Raw genomic sequence first — 27,162 nt, 5'->3', positions numbered from 1 at the left:
TTTATCACTATTACGGGGTGAATGCTGCATCCTTTGAAACAGAGACATTACTGCTCAGGAAATTTCCAGTTGCTATTCAGAGCTCCGTGTGGAATTCCAGCTCATTCACATCACAGAGTTCTGTACTGGAAACGTCAGGTGCTGCACACACTCGCTATGTGTCTCCACAGGGATTTCTTTTAATATACGCTTGCTGTTACCCAATTTAGATGCTGAACATTGAAGTCTTGAGCATTTGATTCAAAATCCAACAAATAACGAGCACCAAGGGTACAGTTCTGCAGCGCCTTGAAAAATAAAACCTCTTTTGAGCTGTGAAAAACAAGGTATTTGACAACTTTACTTTGAATCCCATACCTGAAGGAAGTTTCTGGATGTGGAGCCAGTGAGTAATCTCTTCTAACTGCCACCACCTGACCTTTCTGATGACTCTCCACAGGTGGTCCTCGTGGCTTGTAATCAGGTGTGCTCAGCATGGCCAGGCTTGGGGGAGGAACGTTCTGGCACCTGGCTGAGTAACTAAAAGGACTGGTCATGTTGCAGGGTTCAGAATGTTGGTGCTGGTGGTACAGGGAAGGAGGTATGTGGCTTGGTGGGTCTGGGTCTGGGGGATCTGGTCTGGGTCTGGGGGATCTGGTCTGGTCTGTGAGGGCAGTTGTGGCTGTTGCTGGGGGCCTTAGTGCTTTCCTGTAGGGCTTTTTCTTCATTTCTGGAGCAGTATTGGCCAACTCTGTGGCTGTGCCCTGAAGCAGATTAGGAGGAGAGCAGCAGAGGTTGTGTACCTTGACTTCAGCAAGGTATTTAATGCTATCTCCTCTGATGTCCTTGTAATGAAGCTTAGGAAGTGTGAGATAGGTGGCTGGACAGGGAGGCAGGCTGAGAACTGGCTGACTGGCAGAGCTCTGAGTGTTGTGCTCAGCAGTGCAGAATCCAGCTGGGGGCCTGTAACTAGTGGTGCACCTCAGGGGTTAGTGCTGGGTCTGGTCTTGTTCAGTATCTTCATGAATGATCTGAGTGATGGGATAGAGTCCATCCTCAGCAGGTTTGCTGATGATGCAAAGCTGGGAGGAGTGGCTGGCATACCAGAAGGCTCTGCTGCCATTCAGTGTAGAGATCTTTACTGTGAGAGTGATGGAGCACTGGGGCAGGCTGCACAGAGAGGTGGTGGAATCTTTCTCTGGAGATATTCAGGACCTGTATGCACCCCCTCCTGTGTGACCTGCTGGAGGGAACCTGCTCTACCAGGGGCTTAGACTTGATGTCTGGAGGTCCCTTCTGACCCCCACAGTTGTGTGATTCTGTGAAGTAGAGCTAGGTGTGGGCAAGTAACTGTGCTGGGTTGAATCCAGCTAGCTCTGCTATTCGTAGCTGTCTCTCTGCCGCAGCAGGCCGAGCTGCGTAATAATGATGTAATTTCTGCAGAAATGACTTGCATGACCTTTGGCCATTTGTTCTGCAAGGTGGTTGTGAGCAAGTATCTATTTTTAACTCTTCTTGGCAGCTGGTGGATTCACAAAGGTCTAGCTTCCTCTTGCTGAAGTTCAGATACTGAACAGAGCAGTGGGGAGGTGTGCCCTGGCCAGGGCAGTCAGCATGAGTGTATACAGTCCCCACACTCATGACTTAGATGGCTGTTCAGGGGGCTTGTGGTGTGGTGTTTTCCCTGTGGCTTTCACCAGCCATTCCTAAGCACCTGTGAGGGCTGAGGCTGCCCCGTGCAAAGGCACTGTGCTGAAATCCCAAGTGGAGGCTGTTTGCAGCTCACTGGAGAGCTATTTGTCTATGCTGCACTCTCACTGGCATGCTGTTAATCCCTTTGTGTAACTTTTTAATGCTTTTGGTTAGCTTCCTCTAGTAGGTCAAACTGGAGATTTAAGCAAATGCTGTTTAAAGATGTCTGTTTGGTGGCTGTGTCAGAAAATTTATGTGTGGGTGTTCCTGCACAAGTGTTCCTGGTGTCATGAGCAGCCTGGCTGCTGCCATTGTTACTGGTTTGTTCATTGTTGTCAAACGCGATTCTTGACTCCCTGCTGCAAAGAGATATGGGAATTGGAATAAACATCAGAGCAAAGGTAATCGGTAACGAAGTCTGTTACCAATGGGTAGGTTGAAATGGTCTGGACCATTTCTTTGTACCATGCTTGTTTGCTGGAAGCTTCTAGAACAGACCAGGTTCACCTAGGCCTCTGATCTCCTTTAGCAAAGGCAAGGGGAAAAATGAGTTCAGGAAAAAAACTGAGATTAACAGGTGGGTTTAAAGAAATAGTAGCATTAGTAGCCATGACTCACTGGCCAGCCCTGCTGTGAACACTTGTAAATCCAAACTGTGCAAGATCAGGAAATACAAAAACCAGAGCTAATTCCTGAGCCATGCTGTTATATGTGGAAACATAAAATCCCCATAAGGATCTTGCAGATGCTCCTGATCTCAGCAGGAGAACCAAACTGCATTGGTGCTTTTAGGAGCTTCAGCTCAATTCATGTGTAAATCCAGAGCTTGGTCCATCTTTGTTTTCCAGAATTTTAAATAACAGTTAATAATGGAAAAGATGCAGTGGCACGGAACACAATGCTGTTGATCAGTGTTGGATCACAGCAAAAACTAAAGGCAAGGAGGAAGTTCTGCTTGCTGTGCATTTTAATAAAGAGTAAAGCAAAGAGGTGCTGTTGAAATGAGGAAACTGTGATGATTTGGAGGAAGGGGAATAGCAGCGAACAGTTGTAACCTGAAATCACCATTATACCATATAATAGTAGCCCCAGCTACCCTTGTTTGAAAAGAAGTGCAGGGAGATTTGTAAAACCATCTTGATTCATGACATACTGAAGGGCTGTCCTATCCACCTGGAGCAAAACAAGCCATTTGTTAACATGGCTTTCAGTGAAGCTTTGTTCCTAGTGGGTTTTGCTGAGAAGATGGAAAAGAGAAGGGGAGGACATAATAAAAATGGAGAGACCTGCCATGATTCTAAGGTACAATGTAGGTTAATCCACACAATAGAGACACATTTCAAGAAAATGATGCAGCCAATGGTAAAAGTAAATAAAACCTTTTCTATATCATAAGATACAGGATGAACTGTATGTAAACACATGTAGGCAGACTGTGACAAAGTAAGTATTTAATAGATTGCTTGACAGGTTCCTAGAAGAATGCAGTATTACCAATTTTTAATCAAACAGCTCCTGCTCATCATTAAACCACTGTGACAGAAACAACCTTTGATGGTGGCTGCTCTTCATGTGGTCAGCTCAGCACAGCTTCTTGCAGGAGTGGGGGAGAACACAGCTTTTATTCTTGCAGAGTGACCGGCCTCTGAGAGGAGTTTCTTTCATTTAGCAATATTTCTGGGGTTAGAATTAAGAAATTCTTCCAGCTCTAGACAAAAGGCAGCAGATGGGTTGTTTATCAGTCACCCTTGTGAAAATGAAAACTCATGTATTTACCAGTCTGAGTTTGAAAATGCTGGTGTTCTGCTTTGGAGACAAAAATGTGCTGGATGCTCAAGAATTCCCAAGGCAATAGGAGATACATACTCATAGAGAGGAAGGGACTGCAATAAGACAGTAAACCATTATAAGCTTCAGGTAGATACGGATAGAAAACAAAGGATTTGGTGGAAAGGAGGGGTTTTGTCAGGAGTGCAATGGAATTATTTTGTGGTATGTCCCTAAGGAACTGCGGGGCAAGTGAGACTTAAACACATGTCCTCTGAAAAAATGTTAAAGAGCTTCCCCTCCCCCCACCCCATTTTGGAGTCCTGCATTTGTTGCAGGGGTTTTGTTGTTTCAGTGACTGATCTGTGTAATCTATTTGTTAGAGTAGACAACCAAGGATGAAGAAAATAGTGACTGTTATTTTAATAGAGTGGCGGACTTGTGATGTGTCAGGACACTGAGGTTTTTAACAGTATTTGTTTATTAATGAAGTACTGTCCACCTCAAACATTCCCAGACCAATGTATGCTGCATGTACCATTCCCAAAATCATGATACTGGCTTGAAACTAAGAAGGGAAATTTACCTAAAAGGGAACATGTTCTGTATTTGGTGTATAAGGGGAAGCTGCCTGCCTCAAATGTGTGTGAGCGGCTGGGACCAAAGCCTGGCTTTCCATTCATCTCCCCTTGAAAATGCATCCTCTACAAGGATAGGTGAGGAGGGCTGCTTTGTCTTGGGTGCCACTGCTCTCTGCTGCTGGCAGAAAATGCTCAGGTGAACTCATACCTGCAAATGAACCTCGCAGGGGTTGCCCTTTGCATTTCTGTGGGTTCTTATGCATCTTTGTGCTTCATGTCTTTGTGCTTTCGGCCTCCAAATTGGCATTCAGTTGTCCCCAAGTCCAGCTTCTGTGTGACCATTCAGGCTGTCTGTGTACCTCTGTCATTTTTTTTTTTTTTCAGAAGTCAGTACAGCTTTGAGCAGAAGCTCTCCTTCTCTAGCCAAGGTTCAGGCTCTTAGTGCAGCTCAACACTGGCTTCTGTTGGAAATATCCAAATAATTGATCAGGACGGTATCTCTGATAAAAGCAGATTTTATTCGCAATTGCAATGGCGGGCGTCCTGCAAGCAGGCGCACCGCAGAAAGCAGTGTTCCATCTTTTATGCCCTATTACCTGATGCTGATCTTTTCCTCACCTGGTTCCTCATTGGCTGAGTACTTCAGGTTCACAATCTTCCCGACGTTCACCTAAACATACAGATACTGGTTGAACATACATGTTTAGCTAGCAACAATTTATATTGCTAATTAATTAACTTCTAACACTTGCTTACTCAGCACTCGGTCATTATTTCTGGACACCTGCTCATCCTTGGGTAGAGATCAGTGTGGTAGGAGGATAGAGGGGGGCATCCTGATGCTGCCTGTTGTATCCCAGCCTACTCACAGAGTGAGGCAGTTTGGCCTTGTGTGGAGGCCCTGGCTTCTTTGATGTTTGACAAATCTGCTTTTCTTTTGCTGAGGGTCTCTTATCCAAACAGAACAGCCTTACAACATGCTTTCTAGTCCATAATACTATTCCCATACTTTTCACAACTATTACGGTTTTACAAGTGAGAATTAATCACATAATTCAACAACTATATTTCTAAAATATGTTACTGAAATATATGGTATTTCTACTTTTTCAAATGAGCTGTTTCTAAGGGCAAGTTACAAAATACATTGTGCTCTACTTCTTTAGATCAATTCCCCTTTTTCGATATCTAATGCAGAAACAACATTCAATTCCTACACTTCTCTTCTGCTTTTTCCTTCCCCGTGAAAGTGATTGAGTCATGGCTGTGGCAGGTAGGTGAGAATCAGTCTGCACCATCAAATTGAATCCCTCTTCAGTCTTTTCTTTTGCTGTGTGGACTTCTCAGTAATGACACGAGTCATCAAAAGCTTGTCATCTGTTGCTCTGGGCTGTTTTCTTGTCACTTTTCTTGTAATACACATTGTTCTATAGTAGCACAAACTGCATAGTGCTGCTCTACTTTTAAGGTTCTGAAACTTTTCTGGAAAGCTAGGAAGGATTGGGGTTCCCTGTCTTTCCAGGTTGGGTGTTAGGAACAGGTTCGGTGTTAGGAACAGGTTCTTCAGAGGATGGTGGGCATGGGAACAGGCTACCCATGGCAGTGATCATGGCCCCAAGCTGCCAGAGGTCAAGAAGTGTTTGGACAACACTCTGAGTTTGGATTTTAGGTGGCTTTTTTTTTGGAGCCAGGCATTGGACTCAATGGTCTTTGTGGGTCCCTTCCAACACCAGATGTTCAATGGTTCTCTAACTTCTCTTCTACTCTCCTCACTGCAAGTAGGTATTATAGCTGAGAATAGCCACCCCACCTACAAGTGGTCTTCAGAGGGCTGGGAAACTCCTTGTGAGCCTGCTCTTTGAGGGTGCAGAGGTGGCTGCTGGGTGGGACCATGACATCTGGTGCCCCTTGGACCAAAGGCTGATCTGTGCAAGTATCTCCTAGGGGAAATTCTTATGGAAGTTAGAGAGTAACAGAATCTATTTGAGATGCAACCTTCCCCCTGCTGCATGTACTCCTCTGCACAGAGGCTAGCACGTTTGTTTTTTTTTCCCCTCTGTGCTATCTCCTCGCAGCCCCCAGCTCTGAGGTGAGGGTCTTCTGTGCAGACCCAGCCTCCTGGGGGGCTTCACCTGCAGCTTGGCAGCTCTGTACAGTCTGGGGCGTGGTTGGAGCTGATGTGGTGTTCAGCTTCCAGCTGTGCTGTATAACTGCTTACTGGAAACGGCTTGGCCTCACTATAGTTTCAACCCCATTTCTAATTATTTTCTGTGCTGGAAGAAAAGTAAGTTCTTGATAATGTATTAACTTCTGCCCTATTAGTATGTATTACATCAGCTGTTACTGAATCTTAGAAAACAATGCTATTAGACTATTCATTTAATGGAATGTCCTTTTTTTTCTTTTTTTGCAATTGAGTCTTTTCCGTGTGTTATGTTCCACTTATTTTCTCTGTTAGAGAAATCATCACATTTTGTAGTCTTCTCAGTAGTTGACTGTGAAGAAAAAAAAAATGAAAGTCTTCCTTCAGAGAAGCCATGCTAGGAATGCTCCTGTGATCTGTACTGCCTGCTGTCCTGTATGTGTCATCCACTATGAGTAATTGTGGAAACTCTTCTGCACCAATGACAGTAAATATTGGTGTCCATTTTCTTCTAAAGAAAAGATTTCAGCACTTATTTTGAAAACTGAAATGACTCTTGTTCCTTTGGAAAGAATTATTTTAAATTGTTGACGTATTTCCACTACTGTTGTCAGGATCCCGTTCAAGGGCAGGGTGTGATTATTATTACTTTTCTAGCAATTCAAAAAGAGAATCACTTGGATTCTATTGGACATAAAAACTGCTAATTGCTCTGCAGCACACTTCTTAATAAATAAGATGACTTGGGGGGAAACTAAACAGTCTTAGCAAATGCAGTTCACTTGCAGCCACTCTTAATCCTTCTCCCAGAGATTCCGGGTTGACTGCCTCCAGCATGCTGGGGCACTATGGTGTTGCTTCTGTAGTATGGGTTGGAGGGGGCCAGGCTGCTTCATCTGCTCCATCAGGGCCTGGCTGTGGCAGCTGTGTCACTTGCTGCTCCAATGCCTTGGGACACCAGAGAGCATCTGATAAGCAGGGATGCATCACTTCATTTCTCTGATGGTGGGGATACCTTCCACAGGTGGGAGCACAGGCAGATAGAATGCTTGGAAGCAACATGCTAGCCTTCATGGTATTACTATTAAGAGAGAAGAAATGGGAGATGGGGTAAGCACAACATCTTTGAGACAGAAAAACACCCGGTCTCCAGTAGCCTCACCAGATCTCTCTGTGTATTGCTGGGATGGAAGAGACCTCTGAAGCTTATCTTGCCTATCTCCTGTACAAAGCAGGGCCACTGTCAGCCATCAGTAAGGTTGCTCTGGGACATGAAGGCTCTGTGTGGCTTTGCTTCCCTCTGATCACTAATCCAGGTAGATGCAAGCTGGTGGGGTATTCTGACTATAGAAGGATGTATCAGAATGGACATGCATTTATTTATTTCACAAATGCTGCTGAGTTGGGTACTTTAAGGAGTTGCTTTTTATGGGCAGGTGTTTTAAAATGACAAGTGCATTTTGACTGGTGTTCATCTGGGCTTTGTACTATGCCTTTGTATTTTGCCTTTCATTTATTGCAGTAAAAAAAAGACTTCTGTCTTGGTTCAACTTCTGGTTTGTATTTCGTTTCTCCATTTTCCTTGGTGCAAAATCTAGGAATCATAAGCTTTTCCTGCCTGCTTACACGTGCTTGGTTGGTTGCAGTGCTTAAACCAAAAATATGCAGAGTTAGTGAAACATGGTGTGTTGCTGTGATCCTTCGGTGGAAAGCTGACCATCAGTCTTTGGCCAGACCTTAACCAACCTTCCTGCAGAACACCTGCTGCATGGCAGCTCTCTGCCTTGAAGATTATTGTAGATGAGAGGGCTGAAGATTCCCATTAGGGGTGTCTTTGGTTTTCCAAGGGATAAGTGCTTGGTGGACAAGGGTGAACTCTACAGAAAGGGGGTCCCTGTGCCAGCCATGCAATACCCACCTCTGCTGAGTATGAGGTATAGAAAGAAATGCTTTTCCTGAGACAGTGTGAGCTTCAGCTTATCCCTGATGGTTCTACAAGGATGCATGGGAGTTCTGCATTGGAGGAGAAGATAGAAAACCAAGTTTCTACAGGGAGAGCAAAAAGAAATGGGAGTGGGACTTGGTCTCTGGTGTGGGGAATTGGGTAGGGGCCTGGAAATACCAGGTCTCCCTGCTGCACTGCATAGCTTGATCCTGCCAAACTCTGTATGGAGCTACTGCGTGCTCCACAGCAGGGCAGATTCTCAAGACAAGTATGTGCCAACTGAAACAGTCTCAACTCTATGTTGCTTTCTCTGCCCTCTTGATTTCAGCATGTTGTAAATGTTAAGGGGCATGTTGCAGGGGACGCTCAGCAGATGCAAAAGGTCACCAGTGTCCAGGCTTTCAATAAAACAAAGGCCAGCTATTTTTAACTTAATTTCCAGTGGGAAGCCTAAAGCCATAAGCTGGCCTGATTGCAGGAGGCCTAGACTTAGCTGATAATCAGAGCTGTATGCATAATGTGAGTCTGTGACTGCATACATGTTCACAAGCTGCATCTGAAATCTCTTCTGACCTCTAATGCAGAGGTCAGAAGACCTCTTGCGGTTGTTGTTGCAGACAGGGCCTGACCCTGCAAAGTCAGTTCCTGTCTCAGAGTTACTAGAAGAGATTCTGTTAACTCCCACCTTCAGTTCATGAACTCAGAAATAATTTGCCTTTGTTAATAATGCACCCACATTCAGCTATCTGCTGCAAATGAGTGAAAAGATAAGTTTGTACTGATGACCAGGCAATTAGGACAGATATCAGAAGATGCATGGCAAAAGGATCTTGTTTTCTGCTTGGGTGATCCCGGATTCCTTAGATGTGTCCTGGACAGAACACAGAGTTTCAGTGGCAGGGCTATTAAAACATGTTTTTAAGACAGATCATTAGAGATCATGTTAACATACCTGCTGTCTGGGCTGCACTGGGAGGAGGAAATCTGCATTTGCTTTGTATGGCTTTCTTCACTGTGATATTAGAGCCAAGGGAAGCAGAATTCTGGTCCCAGGTAATCTCCTAATGCTTCTCAGTGCTACTGTAGAAAGTGGGACTGCAGAGGTCTCTGCTCGTACTTGTTTCTGGTGTAGGAAAGCTCCTGTATCTTGGTGCACTGTCAGACTCCTGCAGGAGCTGAACATAGTCTTGGATTCATAAGCAGTGCCAGAGTTGTGCCGGACTTCCTGAAAGTTTACTGTGCTGTCATCCTGGTGTAACAAAGCTATGATGAGGAGATTGGGTTGGGAAGAGAGCTTGGGCCAGCCTTATTTCTCCTGAAATAGGATTTGCATCGGGGCTTTTCTCCCCTTTTTGAAGGGCATGTGGAATCTGTTCTGACTTCTTGACAGTCTGCCAGCACAGGCGTAATGCTCAGTGAGATGCTCTTCACTAGCAGTGATAGTCATGAGCTCTCAGCTGTGTTTCTGTGCAGTTATGAAATGGGATCACTTCTGATTACCGCACTCTAGGGGACGTGTGGAATGGGAAGATGTTTGAGTAGAGGAGCTACGTGTCTTGTTGACAGTCATTGAGGGCTCAGTGCAGAGGGATGCACCTGAGCACATCATCTCAGTTGGACAAACAGTTCACAAACGAAGCTGATCTGTGCCATTGGGTGGCTGCCAAGCATGCCATGAGATCACTGCCTGCAATAGTGATGTCAGTGACACTGAAAATGTTTGTATCAATATTAATAAATTTAGTGCAGCCTGGGCCCATTCTTTGTTACCTTTTGATGAGCTCTAGTGGGAAGCATGCCTGACAGCCCTGTCAGCAGCTTGCAGGCTGCTGCCGATGCTGAGGGCAGTATGAATGGTACAAGCTATGCAAATCAATGGCCCTGCAGTTAGTGTCACTGTTTGATCCTGTGGTTCTCCTTTTTTGGCTCCTAATGAAACCCCTATCTGCCTTTGGGCTAGCGCAAGGGATGCTGCAGCTCAGCTCCTGAGTTAAACATCGTGGTTTTGGTCAAAACTCTGCTGTTGCTATGGTAGCTATTTTCAATGAGCGGGCTCATCCCCTGAGCACATGTAGAGAGTATGCATGGCTGCTGCTATTTCTAGAGGTCATGGCATTGCCAGCCTGCTCACTTTGTTCAAGCTGCACTAAATGGTTTTCTGCAGAACTGTGGGAGCCTTGGAGCAACAACAAACACTGATGACACAAATACACATTGTCATCTTATTTGTAGGACTCCTGTCCTCCCAGTTACCCCATGTGCTGCAGAGATCACTGAGTTTTCACGCTTGCCCAGAAATTCCAGTTGAAAAATGTTGATACTTTAGGAATCTTGGTGCAGGACCAGCTATTTGAGGATCCCAAAGTGCACTGAATCGTTGAGTTACTGCCCTCATTTTTCTTTCCAGGCTCAGTTTTAGGCTTTGGTAGATGGTACAGGACATTTCTTCAAGAGCTGCTTGGTCTTATTCTTTCAGTGGGAGGCTTAAATCCACAGCAATGCACTTAAAAGGCTTTCCCTCAAATTGCTGAGAGCAAGAACTCAATACTTTCCAAGGGTGAGAGATTTTTTCCTCTTCCCTTAAATCATCACCTGTTAAGAAAGTACTTGTTTTACATGTATGCATAAAGGCCTTCATGCAGCTGGAGCTGTACTTGAGGTTGCCTTGTAGAGAAGACCGAACTTCCCAAATTCAAGACAGGAGTTTTTCCTTTTTCTTTAATATTTTTAAGCTTAACTTTAAAGCAGTCAACCACATCTTCTCAGGAACCGTGTTTCAGTGCAGATCAGCCTCACCCTAGCAGCAGCAGTGGAGTTGCTTTTCCCACCAAGCCTACAATAAGTGACAGACCAAAGACTTTCCTCCAGATCTGCTAGGACCGAAACCTGTGCCTGACTATACCCTCAAGTCACAAACTGTGCCATTTTTCCCCTGTCCATCATAAAGCACTGCACTAGGTGCTTGTACCTACCAGCCTCTCTGGTTCTCCAACAGAACAGTCTTGCAAACCAAAACCAAGTTGCATTTCCATGGTGTCCTGCAGAGCATCCTCACTGTGTGCTTTCCAGGGTTAGCTGCTGCTGCTGTTAATAATAATAATTAAAAGCAGTAAGGGGATACATGCCTATTTCAGTTTCAAAGCTGTTGCTGATTGCATGCTTCAAATCACAGAAGGGAGCTGATGCCACAGGTGAGGAGCAATGGTTAAAAAAGCCCTGGCTGCTTCCCGGAGAGCTGAAGTACTAATTAGGGCTGTGGATGGTCAGCTAATTCAGGCCTTAATGAGCCCCAAGGGACTGTGAGATAATAAAAGCTCAGATGGATACACCACGACACAGCCTTGAAGCAGTGTTCTTTTCTTAATAAGAGCCTTGACAATAAAAGTAGCATTGTACATGTAGCTGGGAGGAAACAATGGAAAAAGAGCTTATGAAATCTGGATGGTAAAGGCAGATCCAGCCTTTTCTAGGGGCATATTTCACCCTGAAAAGCCGAACAAACATGCTAAGGTTGGAGATATCTGTAGTGAAAGCCCAGAGAATGGGAAAGTTGGGCAGTTAGTCCTTGGGTTGCAAAGAGGAATTAAACCTGTACAAAGGCAAGACCAAAACTCATCATTTTGTTTTGAGATGTTAGGATGGTTCTTGAATTTCTTCTTTTGATGGTTACTTTTTGGCTTTACTTTGAAAAGAAGCCATGCTGCCTTTCCTCTGCTTCTTTTTCTTGAGAAGCATCTTTTATAGAGGTGGAGCAGGGATCTTTGTGTGCACACAAGCTGCTCTGTGGTCTGTCCTCCCCTCTTTGCATTTGTATGGAAGCACAGCTAGCATCTAGCACAAGGTACTTCCATGCCTCTAGGATACAAACCAGATGTGAGGCAAGGAAAAAAAAAAGCAAAAAATCCTCATAAGTGTCCTTGCAACCCACTCCCAGGGAACCCCATGTTGGTTCTGTCTACTGCGCTCTGGATGCTTTGTGGTCATGTGTGGCTCTTTCCAGGAGACCCTTCCTATCTTGGATTTCTGCTCTTTTAAAGCACAACTAAATCATTGTGAACATAAGCAATGAGAGATTTCCTTTCTGGGGCACCCAGGTGAATGTGGGGTTGCCACTGCGCTCCCACCAGCGTGCTCAGCCAAAGCAGCTACTGCCGTATCTATGTCTGCAAAGGCCTTTCTGTCCTGGTGTTCCTTCTGGGCAGTGATGGGCTGGTGAGCATGATGTTAAGCTAGTTCTGAAAGGGGGGTAATGGAGGCATTTCCTGTACGTGCATTGGGCCCTCCCTGCCAGAGGAGCACGAGGTCTCACCCAAGTTCCTTCTCTCCTTGTTGATCCTGGTTTTATATATGTATGTGGGAATTGTCCTGGTGTTGAGTTAATAAATAGCAATGGCTTCAGCCCCAGCCTTGCTGGGAGCCCCTTCTCTGATGCCTGGCTGCTGCTGGGTCACTGTGGTGCCGAATCCACCATGTCTAATCCATCAAAGGACTGTCTACAACTTTGCTTCTATTTTCTGTAATGTTTAGCAAGGCAGGCCAGTATGGTACCAAGCTCCTGTAAGATGCAGCGAGCAGTTAGGTGTGAGCTTGCCTGGAAAGGTCAGTCTGGGTGAGTGGTAAGGAAGGTTAATTCTGTTTCTCTGCTAAAATAAAGGGCCGTACTTTGCTCCTTTGCCTTGTTTACCCACTCAGGAGCGGCTCCCTGCTTTGTAAGGCAGGCTCCCACCCTTCCTCTCATTGCTGAGCTGCACTTCCTGAGAAGGTACAACCTGTCCCCTCCATCTGCACTGTGATCAAAATAGCTAGGGGGCTGTCCCCCTCCCCAGGCAGGAACTGTCACACAACAAGCCCGCCCGGCAGCGAGACCTCCAGCCTGTGTCTCCCCTCTGCTGATGACTGTGTGGGCACTCTGGCACAGCTGCAAGTGGCAATGGCTGTAGCACAGGCAGGGAAGCTTTCTTCTGGTTCCCAGTGTTGTTTTTATATCACAAAATAAGGAGATATTGAAAATTATGACCTTTTCATTCTTTATTTTTGATGTGAAATACTGGAGTTCTTTTTGCTAATATTCTTGGTATGTAAACTTTAGAAATGTCACTCTGCAACCTGAGATCCTAAGAGTAACATAGGATTGTACATGGCTGGTAGGAGTTGAGAACCTGCAAGTCAAATCTAGCTCTTTTCCCTGTCATTTGCTGGGCTTCACTTTAGGAAGTGTTTCTAGACCAGGGGTATGCTAGCTCACTAATATGCTTGCTGCAATAATGTAAGGGTATTGCTGCTTTTTTCTTTTCTTGTTATTTAGACTGAAGCCTGGTATGCCATGCAGTGACAGTTCTTCTGAATCGGTCTTCTATGAAGTAGAAATTGGAAGTCTTTTCTTCCTCCCCAGCTTCCAAACCTCTTAAAAGAACCGTGACAGAAATTAGAAGCATCTCAAGCAGAGCTCAAGAAATCAAACACTGCTCAGTACTGCTCTCAGCACCCCTTCCCCATCTCTGCTCTCCCTCTTTCCCACAGCAGCTCCTGGCTCCCTCTGAGCATAGAGCTGGGATAATAGGAGAGCAAGGGGAAGCCTGGATGGAGAAGGGAATTGCTATGCCTGGGTGTACTCTGACTCCTGACTCTGTGATGGACAAAGGTATCTTAGTACTGCTGAGTGTGTTGTGTGCTTGTTGTTGGAGGTCTCTGCAGTTGCCTGCTCATTGGTTCCTAGAAGCACCTTAGAGTGATATTTCCATCTGTACCTGTGTGTACAGCCATGAAAATCATAATCTATTCTGTGATGAAATCCTGTGGGTTACTCGGCGCCTTACTTCCAGCTGAAATTCAATGCTTGTGGATGCTCTGCTGGGTGGGCTTGACCAGGGAATCTGGATGGGAGCAACAGTGCTCTCCTCCAGCATCAAAATAGTTACGTATTTATTTTGTCTGAAATATCAGAACTAAAAAAGCAAAAAGCCCTTGAACCCCAAATGTTTGAGAATCACGAAGCAGCATCCTTCTGTCACAGTCTGCTTTCCCGGCAGCACTGCTCACCCCTCACAGTGAAATACATGGGGGAAGCTGTAGAGTCAAGTCGAAAGTGAAGGGAAATATGATTCACTAAATATTTGGCAGCTTTGTCATTAGAAAACTGAGTAGGTGAAGGAGCTGGATTTGGAGCAGGAATTCCTCATTCCTTGCTGTGCTTTGCTTCCTCTCTTCTCACTTCTGACTTACTCAGCGTAGAATTCATCAGTATGACAACGATACATTTCGGGAGTGCTGGGCAGCTGTCCTACCTCTCCTCCCAGCCCAGTGCTTCCTTCCCTGCTGCTCCTCAGCTCCTCCCTTTGGGCCCAGAACAGGGCCCAGAAAGGCTTTGGTAAATTAGTTCGCACCTGGAACCCCTTTCCCTGGGTTTTGCCAGGTGTCCCATACATCAGCTGAACAAGCCCTTTGTCCCTCCTCACCACTGCTTAATGGTTGTTTCCTGGGATAACAACATGAAAACCATCAGCAAGCCTTGCAGCAATAACAAACTATGAATCTCTTTACCCTGCGGTTTGACTGTTTGTCATTATCAAGAAGAGCTGTGAAATGGGGAGTCTGTAATTCATGGACGTATTAATTTTTTTTCACAAAAAGTCTGTGCAGCCACTTAGAGCAGTCTCTCTCTGCTTGCTGTGAACTGCAAGTACAAAACATAAACGTGGAAGATAAGGCTGCACAAATAAATGAAAATATCGATATAGCATAAGTTGCCTGAAAGCAAGAATCAAATATTTTCCTGTTCTGCTGAACTTGGTATGCATCAAAAATACAATCTCTGTGCATTTCCAGTGTTCTGTGAAGAAGCAAAAGGCAATCTTTTTTCCTATTAATGACAAACACCTGAGGAGCAATCAGAACAGAATAACAGGGAGCAGACAGACTTGGAGAATTTATTTTTGTTGTCAAAATAACCTCATCTGTCTGTTGTCATAGATGAATGCTAGGGAGAGAACTGGGACTTAGAAAACAAATGGAGTTGTTGTCATACAAACTGTCTCCTTTCAAAAACACTTCCAATGGCATTTATTCTTTGTATTGATTTCAAGGAGCTCTGGCTACAGTGAGGGTGCACTTCTGGCATGAGTGTGTCTCTTGAGAATATTTTCCAGGTGTATTTTTGAACACAGGTGTATGGTTGGGAAGCAGTGAAGCAAACAGGAATGGTTAACCCCTTGTAATGGTTTGGCACTATTTTCTTGGTATTGATGCCTGGACATTGTAAGCCAAAGATGCTGTCACTCTAGGGAGGGAAGAACTCTTCTTCCCCTCCTTTCTCCCTAGAATTCAAAACCAACCTGTAAAGTAGAATGATGCTGAGGGAGGGGGGGGGGGGGGTGATTCAAAGTTGCTTAATGTGAAAGAAAACCATTTTTTCTATCATTTTATTTTAAGTGGAGGCTTAAATTAAGGCTTGAATTTTTTTTTAAAAAAAGTTACTATGTGGGATGTGATATGTCCTCCCTTACTTCTGATGGAAATAAGGCTGGATGAGTAGGCACAGCACTGACAGCCAGTGAGTGTTTCCACTATCTAAATGAAATCTATGGAGGAGAATTCACTTAGAGTTTTTTATCAACAAATATTAATTTGTGTCCCAAATCGACCTTAAAAATTTATACAAACATACAAACATGGGAAAGAACTTCTTTACTGTGAGGCTGACGGAGCACTGGGTCAGGCTGCCCAGAGAGGTGGTGGACTCTCCTTCTCTGGAGGTACTCGAGATCCATCTGGATGGGTGACCTGCTGTAGGGAACTTGCTCCAGTGGGGAGTTGGACTCAGTGATCTTCAGTGGTTGCTTCTGACCCTTATGGTTCTGTTCCTGTTTAACTTGCATGGGTGTTCTGCCCCTTCCCCTTTGGCCTGGCCAGCTATGGGCCACCAGGCTAGTTTGGGTCATCTTGCTCAGCCTCGATTTTTAAAGGCATTAAGGACCTTTCTGGATTGAGGGGAATGGAAGTGGAAGCCTTAGACCAAGGACCAAGGCTGCTTCATGTCATTGCTTTTCAACATACGTGTTTCTCTGAATGGTGCTGGAGAACCTCCTGCACTGAGGAAAGCAGGAGGGCTGTGCACTACTGGCTGGTCGTTATTGCTGCTGCAAAGCCTCCAAATATTTGGCATTTAGGAGGAGTTCAGACTTCTGAGAATGCATTACCTTTAGCAAGACAAGGGTCTGGAGGAGAGACTATGGAAAATTTGCTTTTCATTAACACAAGCTAATTAAATCATTTAGCTAGCACTTGCTGTACCGAGAGGATGCAGCCTCATGCTATTCCAGGTTTTTTTCTTGTTCTTCTGCCAAGTTCTAGTCTCCAAAACAGCTTTATCTTTGAGTGGGAACTGAAGAATTTTGGGCAGTGTTAAGCATCATCCATTGGAGCTTGCTAATTTGTGGCTAGATTGTGCAACCTTACCCAGCCGAAGTGACTAATCTTAGCCGTGCCTTGCAGGGTGGTGCGAGATGGCTTTGCAGTGCAGGCTGGAGGAACAGCCCCATGCACTGGGACTCAGTGCAAGAATTTATCACAGTCATGAAAAAGGCTCATCTGATGCAGCCATTTCTTTTAATTGGGTTGTTAATGTGAACTCTGCTGTACTCTAGGGTTTCCTAAGAATGTTATTTATAGTACACTCAGTTCCTGAAAACCCAGTGTTTCTCAGCAGCAGAGTTTCATCCCTTCTGTGGTTCCAGCATACAGTCTGGGAAAATAGGCTGTCTTCTGCTGTTGGTTCATTACTTTGCCATTATTGGGTGTAGACTTTGTTTCTCTTTATTAAACTTATTTTTAGCTTAATAAAGCACATTTGAGATACCAGGCTTCCCAAGCAGCCATGCTGCTACCTAAGTAACTGTATTCTTTCTGGAGCATTTCATGCAGGGTAGTTTTCTTTCAACAAGTAGTAAAGCTGTCCAGGAGCACATGTGGTACCTGGACTGGAGTTTTATTTCCCCAAAAAGGCTGAAATCCTGAAAGTCAACAGGAAAGTCCCAACTGACTCCAGTGAAACAAGGATGGCAGCAGCAGGCACACAGCCCCAATAGAACTGCTGGGATGTGGGCATGCAGAGCACAGCCCTGCCTCAGCTGTTGGCCTGCACAAGCCAAACAAGTGTGTTTGTTCCCTGCTCATTCCTCACTTTTCAGGCTCAGTGACATGAGGTGAGACTGGATCTGTCCCTCCATATCCCAGTGTGGCTTACCAGGGCTGGCAGAGGCTTGCACTTGGGAGGGGTTTGCGGAGCGAGGCTGCTGAGAGCCTGATGGAAGGAGAGAAAGATTGCAACAAGACAGGAGAGGAGGCTTAGTACTGAGATGGTTTGTGCAGAGGTGTGTGTACAAAACTGCAGAGGTCATGCCCTGATGCTTGCTTGACTAATTCAGTGGAGAATTATCCATAGACTTCAGGGTGTGTGGGATTAGGCCCTTCCTTTGCTGCTTCTGCCAGGTTTGGTTCAGTTCAACTTTGGTAGAGCTCTGCCTGGTGAGAATCCAGCTCCAGGACCTTTCCCAAGGGCAGCGTAGTGCATGCAGGTACCAGAGAGACGCGTGGTGTTAGGCACAGCGCATCCCTCTGACCTGGCTCCCCAGGGCTGGCTGTGCACTACTGCTAGCAGTTAACTTTCCCCAGCAGGGATTTTTCTGTGTGCATTGCATAGGAGAAATGTGGGGAAGAAGGATGCTGAGCCCACTGCTGCAGCCTGGGCTGGGGCCTGGGCTTGTTCCTGGCTGGCCCTCAGCAGCTTGTACAAGGCTTGCTTGCTCAGGCTCATCCCTTCCATTAAACAGTTGCCCTGAGGGACATCCCACTTGCTATCTCATTTCTGTAATAGTTTTCTCTGTGTTGTTTTGTTGTGTTTTTCTTATGCCCACTGCTGTCATTTCTATTATCTGAGCTCCTAACTGACTGCCCAGTGCTATTCACGCACAACACCAGAGCTCAGTTTTTATTCTTATGCTCAGGAGCTTACACGTGTCTCTTGCAAAGTGCCTCGTGTGTTGTCTCTGTACCACTGGGGCTGCTGCACTCATCGCTCCTGGAAATGGTGCCTTGTCCCATGATTGGCAATAGCAGGTCTCACCTCTAATTTACAGCACTCATAACACATCTGTGCCTGCCTGGAACTGCTTGATGTAAATGGCTACAGTGAGAGATATGCAGGAGGAAAAGCAGGAGTGCTAGCTGCCTCTGCACTATAGGAAGAGACAATCCCAAGGAGCTGTAGGTGTCCCTGCTCATTGCTGGGGGGTTGGACTGATGGTCTTTAAAGCTCCCTTCCAACTCAAGTGATTCTATGAATAATGCAGGACAAGAGGTGAGAGCTAGCAGGGATGGGGCTGGTGAGGGCTTTGGAGTGAAAGCCAGGAGCTGAGGACCCTTCTTGCACTGCTTTCTCCATCATGAGGAGGTGACAAGGGGAGGCTATGGAGCAGGGTTGGGTCTGCCCAGCTGGGTGCTGCGGGGCCATGTGCCTGCACTGCCTGCTGCATGAGAACCAGAAAATGAGAGCACAAAGTGCTGACACAATGCAGAGATAAATTGTTAAAACTGACAGAAGTAAGGGCTGCTGTGCTCCTGCCTTGGCCATTGCTCTCTGTACATATCAGGTGTCCTACCTAGCTACGACCTGAGCTCCCTCAGACTCATTTTGAATTTAACTGAACTCTAGTTATGCCATTTACTGCACTCTCAGTTGCATCTGAATTGGTCAATGGGATCCAAACTGCCAATGTCTGTGTAACCCATGCTTCAGGTCCAGTCTCAACAGCTTGGATATTAGTGATAGGGTGAGAGGGAACGGCCTCAAGTTGTACTGGGGACGTTCAGGTTGGATATTAGCAAAAATGTCTCTGAAGGAGTGGTGAGGTGCTGGCACAGGCTGCCATGGGAGGTGGTGGAGTCGCTGTCGCTGGAGGTGTTCAAGAATCGTGGAGATGTGGTACCCAGGGACATAGTTAGTGGACAATACTGGTGGTAGGTGGAGGGTTGGACTGGATGGTCTTAGAGGTCTTTTCCAACCTTAATGATTCTGTAATGTGGGTGGGGGGTGAGGAGGTGTCTGAGGGACAGGATGTGGGGAATATGGGGAAATAAGAGATGGAGCAATAAGACAAATGTGGTTCCTGTGCTAGGGTGCATCAGGACACCCTGCACGCCTTACTGTGCAGATGTTTCTCGTTACTAAAATGAATGGTGTGCAGATGTGGATCTGCAATACCCAGGCACAACACATTCCCGGTGGTGGGCTTTTAGGCACCATTACTTGAATAACAAGAAATAATGTCATTGGAGGAAATGCTGCTGTCCAAATGACTTGCTTGTGGCTTTGTTTTAGCCATTACAACACTGCAGAATGAATGGGTAAGTCACTCGTGTTGCAGCAGTGTGCTCATCACAAATGAATGCACATGCTAAGCTTTATTTTTTGTAATGTTGCTGGGCTGGTAGATAAGGAGAAAGGCAAAAATTATTTTCCAAATTGCAACATAGAAAAAGGAATCACAAGTAGGATGCAGAGGAACTTGTGAATCAGCTCGCTGATCAAGGACTCGCAGCTCTGAGCTGGTCAGAGCCAGGGAAACATGGGGAGATCACTGAAGCCTGGGTCTTGTGAAGAAGCTATGCTAACAGTGTGTGGCTTGGAAATGAGAGAGCAATGAGTTAAACACAAAAAGAGGAAAGGAAAGCAAGAGAGAGGAGAGGGAGGAAGAAAGGAGGAAAAAAAAATTGGTGTGTAAATCTGAAGCTGCTCGGAAGCGTGGGAGCAGGAGGGGCTGCTTGGCCAACCTTGGTGCTATGCCCACTGCCCTGGGCAGCCTGTTCCATGCCCACCACCCTCTGGTGGAGAACCTTTTCCTAACACCCCTGACACTGCTCCGTGCCCTTCCCTTGGGCGCTGCTGTGGAGGTGCGTGGTGGAGCTGGGCACCTTGGGTGCTGCTTGGGGCTGGCTTTGTGCCAGGCTCTCTGGGCCTGTCAGGCTGGTGTCCTCTGCGCCCCCCCCCCCAACCCACTGCAGTCTTCTGGTCATTCATTCACCGGTGTCAGCGCTGAACTCTGAATCACTTCAAGAGCAGCTTTGAGCTGATGGGAGCTATAGCTCATGGGGAACAATTGAAAAAATAATATATTTTACTTAAGTAAGCGCTACTATGTCATTAATGCCACCTTCATTTGCTGAAGTCTTTTTACAGGCCGCTCAGCCTGCAATCTGCCTGCTGTTTGCTCTCAGTGCCCTGCTGGGCCGGACCGGGACAGCACCTGAGACCAGCTCTGCTGGCTGCTTTTCATGCTTAGTTTCACTTGGAGGGTCTCTGCCGCGATGTTTGGATAGAAGCAGCCCAGAGACACGGTTATTTATTTAAACCATCTGTTTCCATTGGCACGAAGATAGCCCATCACAGTATTTCTCTTGGTCTTCAGACTCTTTGCACACCTGGCAGTGGCTGCACTAGTTAGCAGATCCAAGTAACAGATCCTGCTGTTACCAACAGCTCATGCTGCTTTTGTGCAGGTATAAATAATGCCTATTGTTGAAGGCAATGCCCTTTTTCTGTTCTCCACTCTGAATTTCTCAGCTCCCAGCCAGGGAATAGCAGAGGAATTACTACCCAGGGGAGTGGACTTCAAACTGGCATTTCTACAGCAGTTTGTATTCGCCTTTCTCTTGCAGCAAAAGCTTTCTGTTTGTGTTTGGTGCAAGATAAATATGGCCTCTAACCATCTACGTGTTCGTGTGTTACTGACTTCTCCCAAAAAGCCAAAAGAATTACAGAGTCAGGGAAAAAAACAGTGCTGAGCAGTTGCCATGTCGTTCCCTCCTGGGTGCTGCCTGGCTTTTCAGGACCTGTTATTCCTGAACTAAAATGTCCTCATTAGCCCTGCGTCCCATCTCTGGCTGAAATTGGGTTTGTTCAGGGACTGCTTGAATGGTGACCACGGGCCTTGGTGGGTGCTGTCTCTTGAATGTGTGTTCTGCTTTCTTTTCTACCCTCCAGGAGAAGACATGCATGCAGTCCCTGCTACCACAGCTCACACAGTCTGGTTTCCCACGTGTTGGTAAATCAGAGGGGTTGTCGTGCTCAAGGTGCAAGAAGTGGATGGAAAAAGGCAACCAGCTCTAACAACGCTGTCGTGTGTTTCCCTTGCCAGCCAGGTAAGCGTTGCTGCCACTCTCTCTGCCACTAAACTCCAGTGTATTTGCAGACAAACAACTTGCTTCCCCATGTCCAGAGATGTCAGGAGTGGAGCCCCTGGTCAGCACTAAATTACGTGTGAGGCTAAAACCATTCATCTGCAATCAGGCAACAAAATCAAACTTGTTTAATGGTACATCCAGAATAAAGCCAGTGTGACTGCGCTAGCGACATGGATAACAACAGCATGACACATCCGTGAGCAATTTGGCTGTGTGCTCACCTCCCCAGCCGGCTGGCAGCACGCACGGTCGGCGCTGCCTGCAGCGAGCAGCCACATGCTGTTACTCAGCCCCTTCTCTGCAGATATTTAAAAAAAAAACCCTTGGTTTCCTTTGGCCCTCCCCCATGGCGATCCTGCCCACACCTGATGTGCAGGGTGTGAGCACCGCAGCCTGAATCCAGGCTGGGGCAGGTGCCGCAGGCAGGGTACATACCTGGCGTGCCAAAGCCCCTTTTGTGTCACCTTTGCAGTCACCTTTACCACCACTGGCGAACAGCGAAGCCTCCAAGCAGCAATTCAGCGAGAGCAGGTGGCTTTGCAGGGAGCCTGTGCCCTCGCAGTCCTTAGAGAACAGGCACAAACCATCCTGGGAGCCGAACTGGAGACCGCATCTCCCATCTCGGCTCTCACCACCAGCTACGAGTAATGATTGTATTTGCTCCTATTTTCTTTTCCCGGTCCCAAGATTCTGGACTTCTTTTGTATAGCATGAAACCACCGCAGCAGCAGGGCTGGCCAGGGGCTCCTCTCTTGCCGCCCTGTATCTGTGGGGGAGTGAAACTTTGAGGAAATCAGTGCGTTGACCACATGTTCCCTCAGAAAAACAGCCTGTGGTTAAGGGCTGTGTTAAGGTAGGAGCTGCTCCTGTTGATCGAACAAGAGAGTGACCCACCCCACCCCCTTCCTGCCCCACCTGGTGAGCACCCACCCACCAGAGCCTCTGCCCTTGCAGTAGGCACTCAGTGATTGCCAGAGGCTTTTGTCTCTTGGGCATCCCCAGGGAGCGCAGGGGCTCTCTGCTGCTGGCCACGGACACTGGCACAACAGCTCTTGGCTCCAGCCAAACTGAAACATAAGCTGTGAAATACAAATGTTGTGTGTTAGGGTGGGAAAGGCAGCAAGTGACAGCAATGTTTGCAATTGCACTGTTAAGGTTAATTAGCCTGTCTGGTCCTTGGCTGTGAGGCTGTGTAAAAGTGCACGCCTTCATCTCAGCTGAGAACTGGATGGGGACCAGGGCGTGCCATAAGGCTGCTCATTTTTGGCACAGCAAAAGCACTTGTCTGGGTGCTGGGGGTTAAGATAGAGCAAATGGTACCCCTTTGCATTTGTCCAGCTTGCAAATGGAAAACAAGAGCTAGCGTACCAGCACAAATATGTGGAAAGCAATTCCACTTTAAGATAGGCTAAAATGTCCTTGACTCTAGAAAACCTGCACAGGAGTGACTGATGGTGGGAAAGCTATCAAATGCCCAGGCCTGCCAGCATCGAGCTGATATTAAATGACCAGGGCAGTACAGCTCAGCAAGGGTCTGCTCAGACCATTCATCCAGAAGGGACAGCTCTCTCCTGGGATGAAGAAATAGCCAGTGACAGAGGACTCTCTGAGATGACAGCAGCGACTTGCACTCTGGTAAATGACTTATTTGTTCAAACCTGAAGCTCTCTTCAGAATTCTGCAGTGTTTTGCAGCGAATGTGTTACAGCATCAACCCAGCCTCTATAAAACCTGCATTAAAAACCAATGCCTTTAGTTGGAAGATGTAGTTTTAAGTGGCTGAGCTAGATAATTTCCAAGCATTTTCAGACCAGACCAATCCAGCCTCTAAGCTCTTAGATCAAACGCTGCTTTCTATTCTATCTACAAGACACCTGTGGTAGGTCACCAGCACTGTTCCAATTTGTACCAGTTGAGAAAACAGTCATGAAGGAGATCTCTTTTGTTTGTTTAACTCAGTTGGAGGAAAGACTGCCCTGATTCAGAGGCTCCTATGGATGATACACACATGAGGAGCACAGGCCCTGCTGGCATAGGTCAGTGCTGTTGTTTGGCATCATCACCCAGTGATGTGGATGCAAGCTCACCTGCTTTGTTTCCCATGAACCTGCAAAGGCCCAAATTTAGCATGTGCACATACAGGGAGTATTCATGGAGAAAATCTCCACAGAGATTAAAACCAGAAGCAAATATGCACATAGATCCTCTTATTGCTTCTCCAGATGCTAGGAAGAGAACAGCAGTTCTCTTTTGAGGTTGACTCCTGCCATGTCCCTGCACTGCCTCTCTGGCTGCAATCAGCATCAGACTGGATGCTGCAGAGTCTCTCAGAGTCTGAATTCATGTTATTTATTAAAAAAACTATTTTGTCCTATAGTTTATTCTTAAAAAAACAAACAACAGAAAAAACCAAACCAACAAAAAACCCACTAGTAAAAATGTGCATCTTGTCCCCTCATCTATGCAATGGGTACAAAAGCCAGACGGTCACTATCCCCTGTTACAGCAACAGGGCAAGAAAGAGCACAAGTATGAAGACCTGTATATACGCAGCCCACATCCGTAACGCAGCTGAGGTAGCTGGTGACAGCTACAGTCCAGAACGCTTCTTCAGGCTATAATGTTTTCTTTATGAGGCGATCATTTCTGCAAGGAATTAGCTTTTATATATCGCCTTAATGAAAATTTTAAAAAACCACAGTGTTCTTGCCTTGCAGATTTTTTTCCTGTTGCTGTTGTACCCAGCCCTGAAAGTAGAGGAAAGTGCTCGGTGATGTCCCTCCAACACTGCCTGCACCTTGGTGGGCTTTGGCTGCTGCACCAACAGCACAGGCACTGTGGGGAGCAAGGTTTGGAAATGGGCCCTCAAGGCTCTTGGACCGGGGGAACATTCCTGAGCTATTGCTGCTGCACAGCTCAGCCCGTGGAAAGTGCTGACCAGAGAGACCTGGTCAGATCCACCAGAGGTAACAAACTGCTGTGGCTTTGAAACAAGAAACTGCACATCTTCACCAGGATGCGTTTTGCCTTGAGAGCTGGAAAGAAAAGGTCGTGAACATTAAAAGCATTTACGAAATACCATGGATTGCTTTTCTGTAGCAAAGGTAAGAGATTTAGACCAATACTATTGGTACCTGCAGTTTAAGGGAGACTATAGTAGTGGTTAACAGCTAAGTCCTTCCTTACCAGCAAGGTTTTGCATGGCCCTCAGCAGACAGTGCTTAGAAATGTTCTCAACAATGCCAGTTATTCCCCCTCACCCACAGCAACATGCAAGTCCACTGCGTTCCTTATAACCCAGCACAGATGGCACGTTACATGCTTTGGAGGACTCGGGCCCGCTCCTCTACTTTGTGCAAAGCCTGCTGCAGCTTCTTAGCTACAGAAAAACAAGAAAATGTCCTGTTTGGGCTAGACTGGGGTCTGTAATCCTGGTGCCATCAGTCAGTGTGAAAGGCCGGTTCCTTAAAAAGGAAAAGCTCAGCTGCAGTACCATGGATATATACACATGGATAAAGCAGAGATGGCTTTGACGTTCAGAGCCGTTGGTGCAACATTCCTGTCATGTCACAAACGTATCAGCCTGAACGCTTTGCTGACTGCATTACGCTTCCGAAGCGCAGTCAGGGCCCGATGCTGCCCGCGAAGGCTGACAGCGTGCGGAGCTGCCATGTGCTTTGCAAAACTGACCTCAACCGTGCAGCCTGTAATGGCAGGGGTACATGGTTTAATATCATATACCTTCAGAAGAGGGAGAATCGATGCAGACTTTCATTTTAAGGTCATTTCCCTACTGAGCGCCATTCATTCTGAGGATCAAATCTGTACTTTGACGTATCTACAATAAAAACTTCGGTGCAAAGCGGTGATTCATGTTCATGAATTTCTGAATGGAGGAGCCAGTGTGCCCCTATCACTACCTTAAAGAACCTGTTTAGGCTGTTACCCAGAAATACAGCCCAACAAACAGAGCAGCCCTTAAGACAAACAAGCTTTAAACTGTGTTTCTTTGTTTATATGCAGCCAGAGTTCATAGTCACAAGGCTGAATGCCCGCTGGCTGGAAAAAGTTGTAACAAATGAACGGTGTCACCAAATTAAACATACATTGGCTAACAGCTATGGGCTGCAGTGGCATCTGGAGCCATGGAGTGCGCATCTCTCTGGCCACCACCATGTCAGGGGCACACAGGTGGTTTGTGGCTGCTGAGAGAGGTTGGGTAGTGCTCTTGCTCCTGGCATGCATGATGGGCAATTGGGTTTCTTCCTCATTGCTCCCTTTTTTGGGACATTATGCAAATTGGGCAACGCATATGGGCTCCCTGACACTTCCACCTCCTCTTCTTCCCCTCAGCTTGTATTTGCAATCTCAGAGTGGGATGCAAAGTTCAGGTAAACAACTTTTTGGCCTTGATATATCAAAATGTATATCGCAAAGATGGTGGTGTGGGTAGAAGGGATGTTCTTCAAAGGAAGTTTGATATATAAAATTGCATTTGGGGTTTGCTCTCTCCAGCAGCGTGCTTTGGAAACAGCGCTGTGCCACACTACCTGTGTGACTTCGGTGATGTGCTGCAAGAGAAGCGGTTTCATTTGGACAAGTGGACGTCAGCTCAGCACCCATAGCATCTTCACTGCAAGCAGACATGTAAGTAAGAGCAAAAAGCTTGGTTTGGGGTATTTGCTGAAGCTGTAGGCAAATATGCAGCTGTAATGTTGAGATCAGGGTGCCCCTACTCCTGAACCTGCTCGCAGTCTGGACTGGCAGTAAACCTTTGTGCTTGCAGCTTTGCATCATATCCTCTCTCTCTCCCCCTCTCTCTCCCAGAGCAGAGCTGCTCGGCTTTTGCATATTTTTGTTCCCTTGTCTGCCTGTTTTTCTCGTATGTGTGGGCTGAAGATTTGGTCATGCTGTGCCTGCAAGCTCACCCATACAAGCACCCACAGGACAGACAGGAAAGAGCAGGAAGGCGGTGGTGTTCCTGGAAATGTAGCTCTTGGGCTGCAGTTACGCATAGGAACTTGATGCGTGTGCTGGTGTGGTTCTACATATGACAGGAGGCATCACTCCCAGTCACTAATAGGTCTGGATGCCTGCTGCAATAACCCGTTCTCTTGGTTATACCCGCACTCGTGTGCTACCTAGAAATACATCACTCAGCTGCCTTACCTGTGAAACACCAGTGGGCTTCTGGAGAGAGTGCTCTGCTTTGCAGGGGAAAAGCACTGGGCTCCTTCTCCCTGGGGGTGCTTTCTCCCTCCATGCCAAGAGAAAGCCAGGGCAGGAACCTGCTCGTCTCCTCAGTTCAGCCTTCTGCAGTGGGCAGCACGTGGCCGGGGCTCCCTCCCTTTGGAACCCACCCTCTGCGCTACTTCCACGTGCTCTGAAACGCTTCTTAAGGTGCTGACAGCATGCTTGGGAGGTCTGCTTGGAGAATGAGGCTGGGGTTGGAGCTGAGCAAAGCTCAGGGACAGAAAGCATTTTAAAACCACGTCTCACAGAAGACTTGATCTGAGCTCCATTTGCAGCACTTGCAAGGCAGCATTTTGTCAGCATTGAACCTCCAGCTGCTCCGTAATCATCTCAATCAGCTCAGATGGAGGACACAAAGCCAGGGGGAGGTGGGATGTTTCCTGCACAGGCCTCTCTGTGGTTCCACACCTCTGTCCTGCTGCTCTGCTGCCAAGCTGGAGCCCCACCCCAGCGATTCATGCTCAGCCTTTGGGAGAAGAGTGAGACCGCTCTGAGGAAAATGATTTAAAATGCCTTCAGGTGCCTTTTCACTTCTTTTTATTTAATTCCATAAATATTTTCATAAG

The 27,162-nt window shown here is 46.6% G+C and overlaps 1 long non-coding RNA gene across 1 annotated transcript; it reads left to right on the top strand.

Annotated features, from left to right (window-relative positions):
• Positions 519-27,122, top strand: LOC110403078. The gene is made up of 4 exons (XR_002441494.1): positions 519-580; positions 21,144-21,301; positions 24,061-24,447; positions 25,859-27,122. It is a non-coding gene; the product is annotated as an uncharacterized LOC110403078 (long non-coding RNA).

Source organism: Numida meleagris, chromosome 8 (genome assembly GCF_002078875.1).
Source record: "Numida meleagris isolate 19003 breed g44 Domestic line chromosome 8, NumMel1.0, whole genome shotgun sequence".
NCBI classification, from domain to species: Eukaryota; Metazoa; Chordata; class Aves; order Galliformes; family Numididae; genus Numida; species Numida meleagris.
Note: the sequence above shows the minus strand (reverse complement) of the source record. Positions and strands in the feature narration are given on the sequence as shown.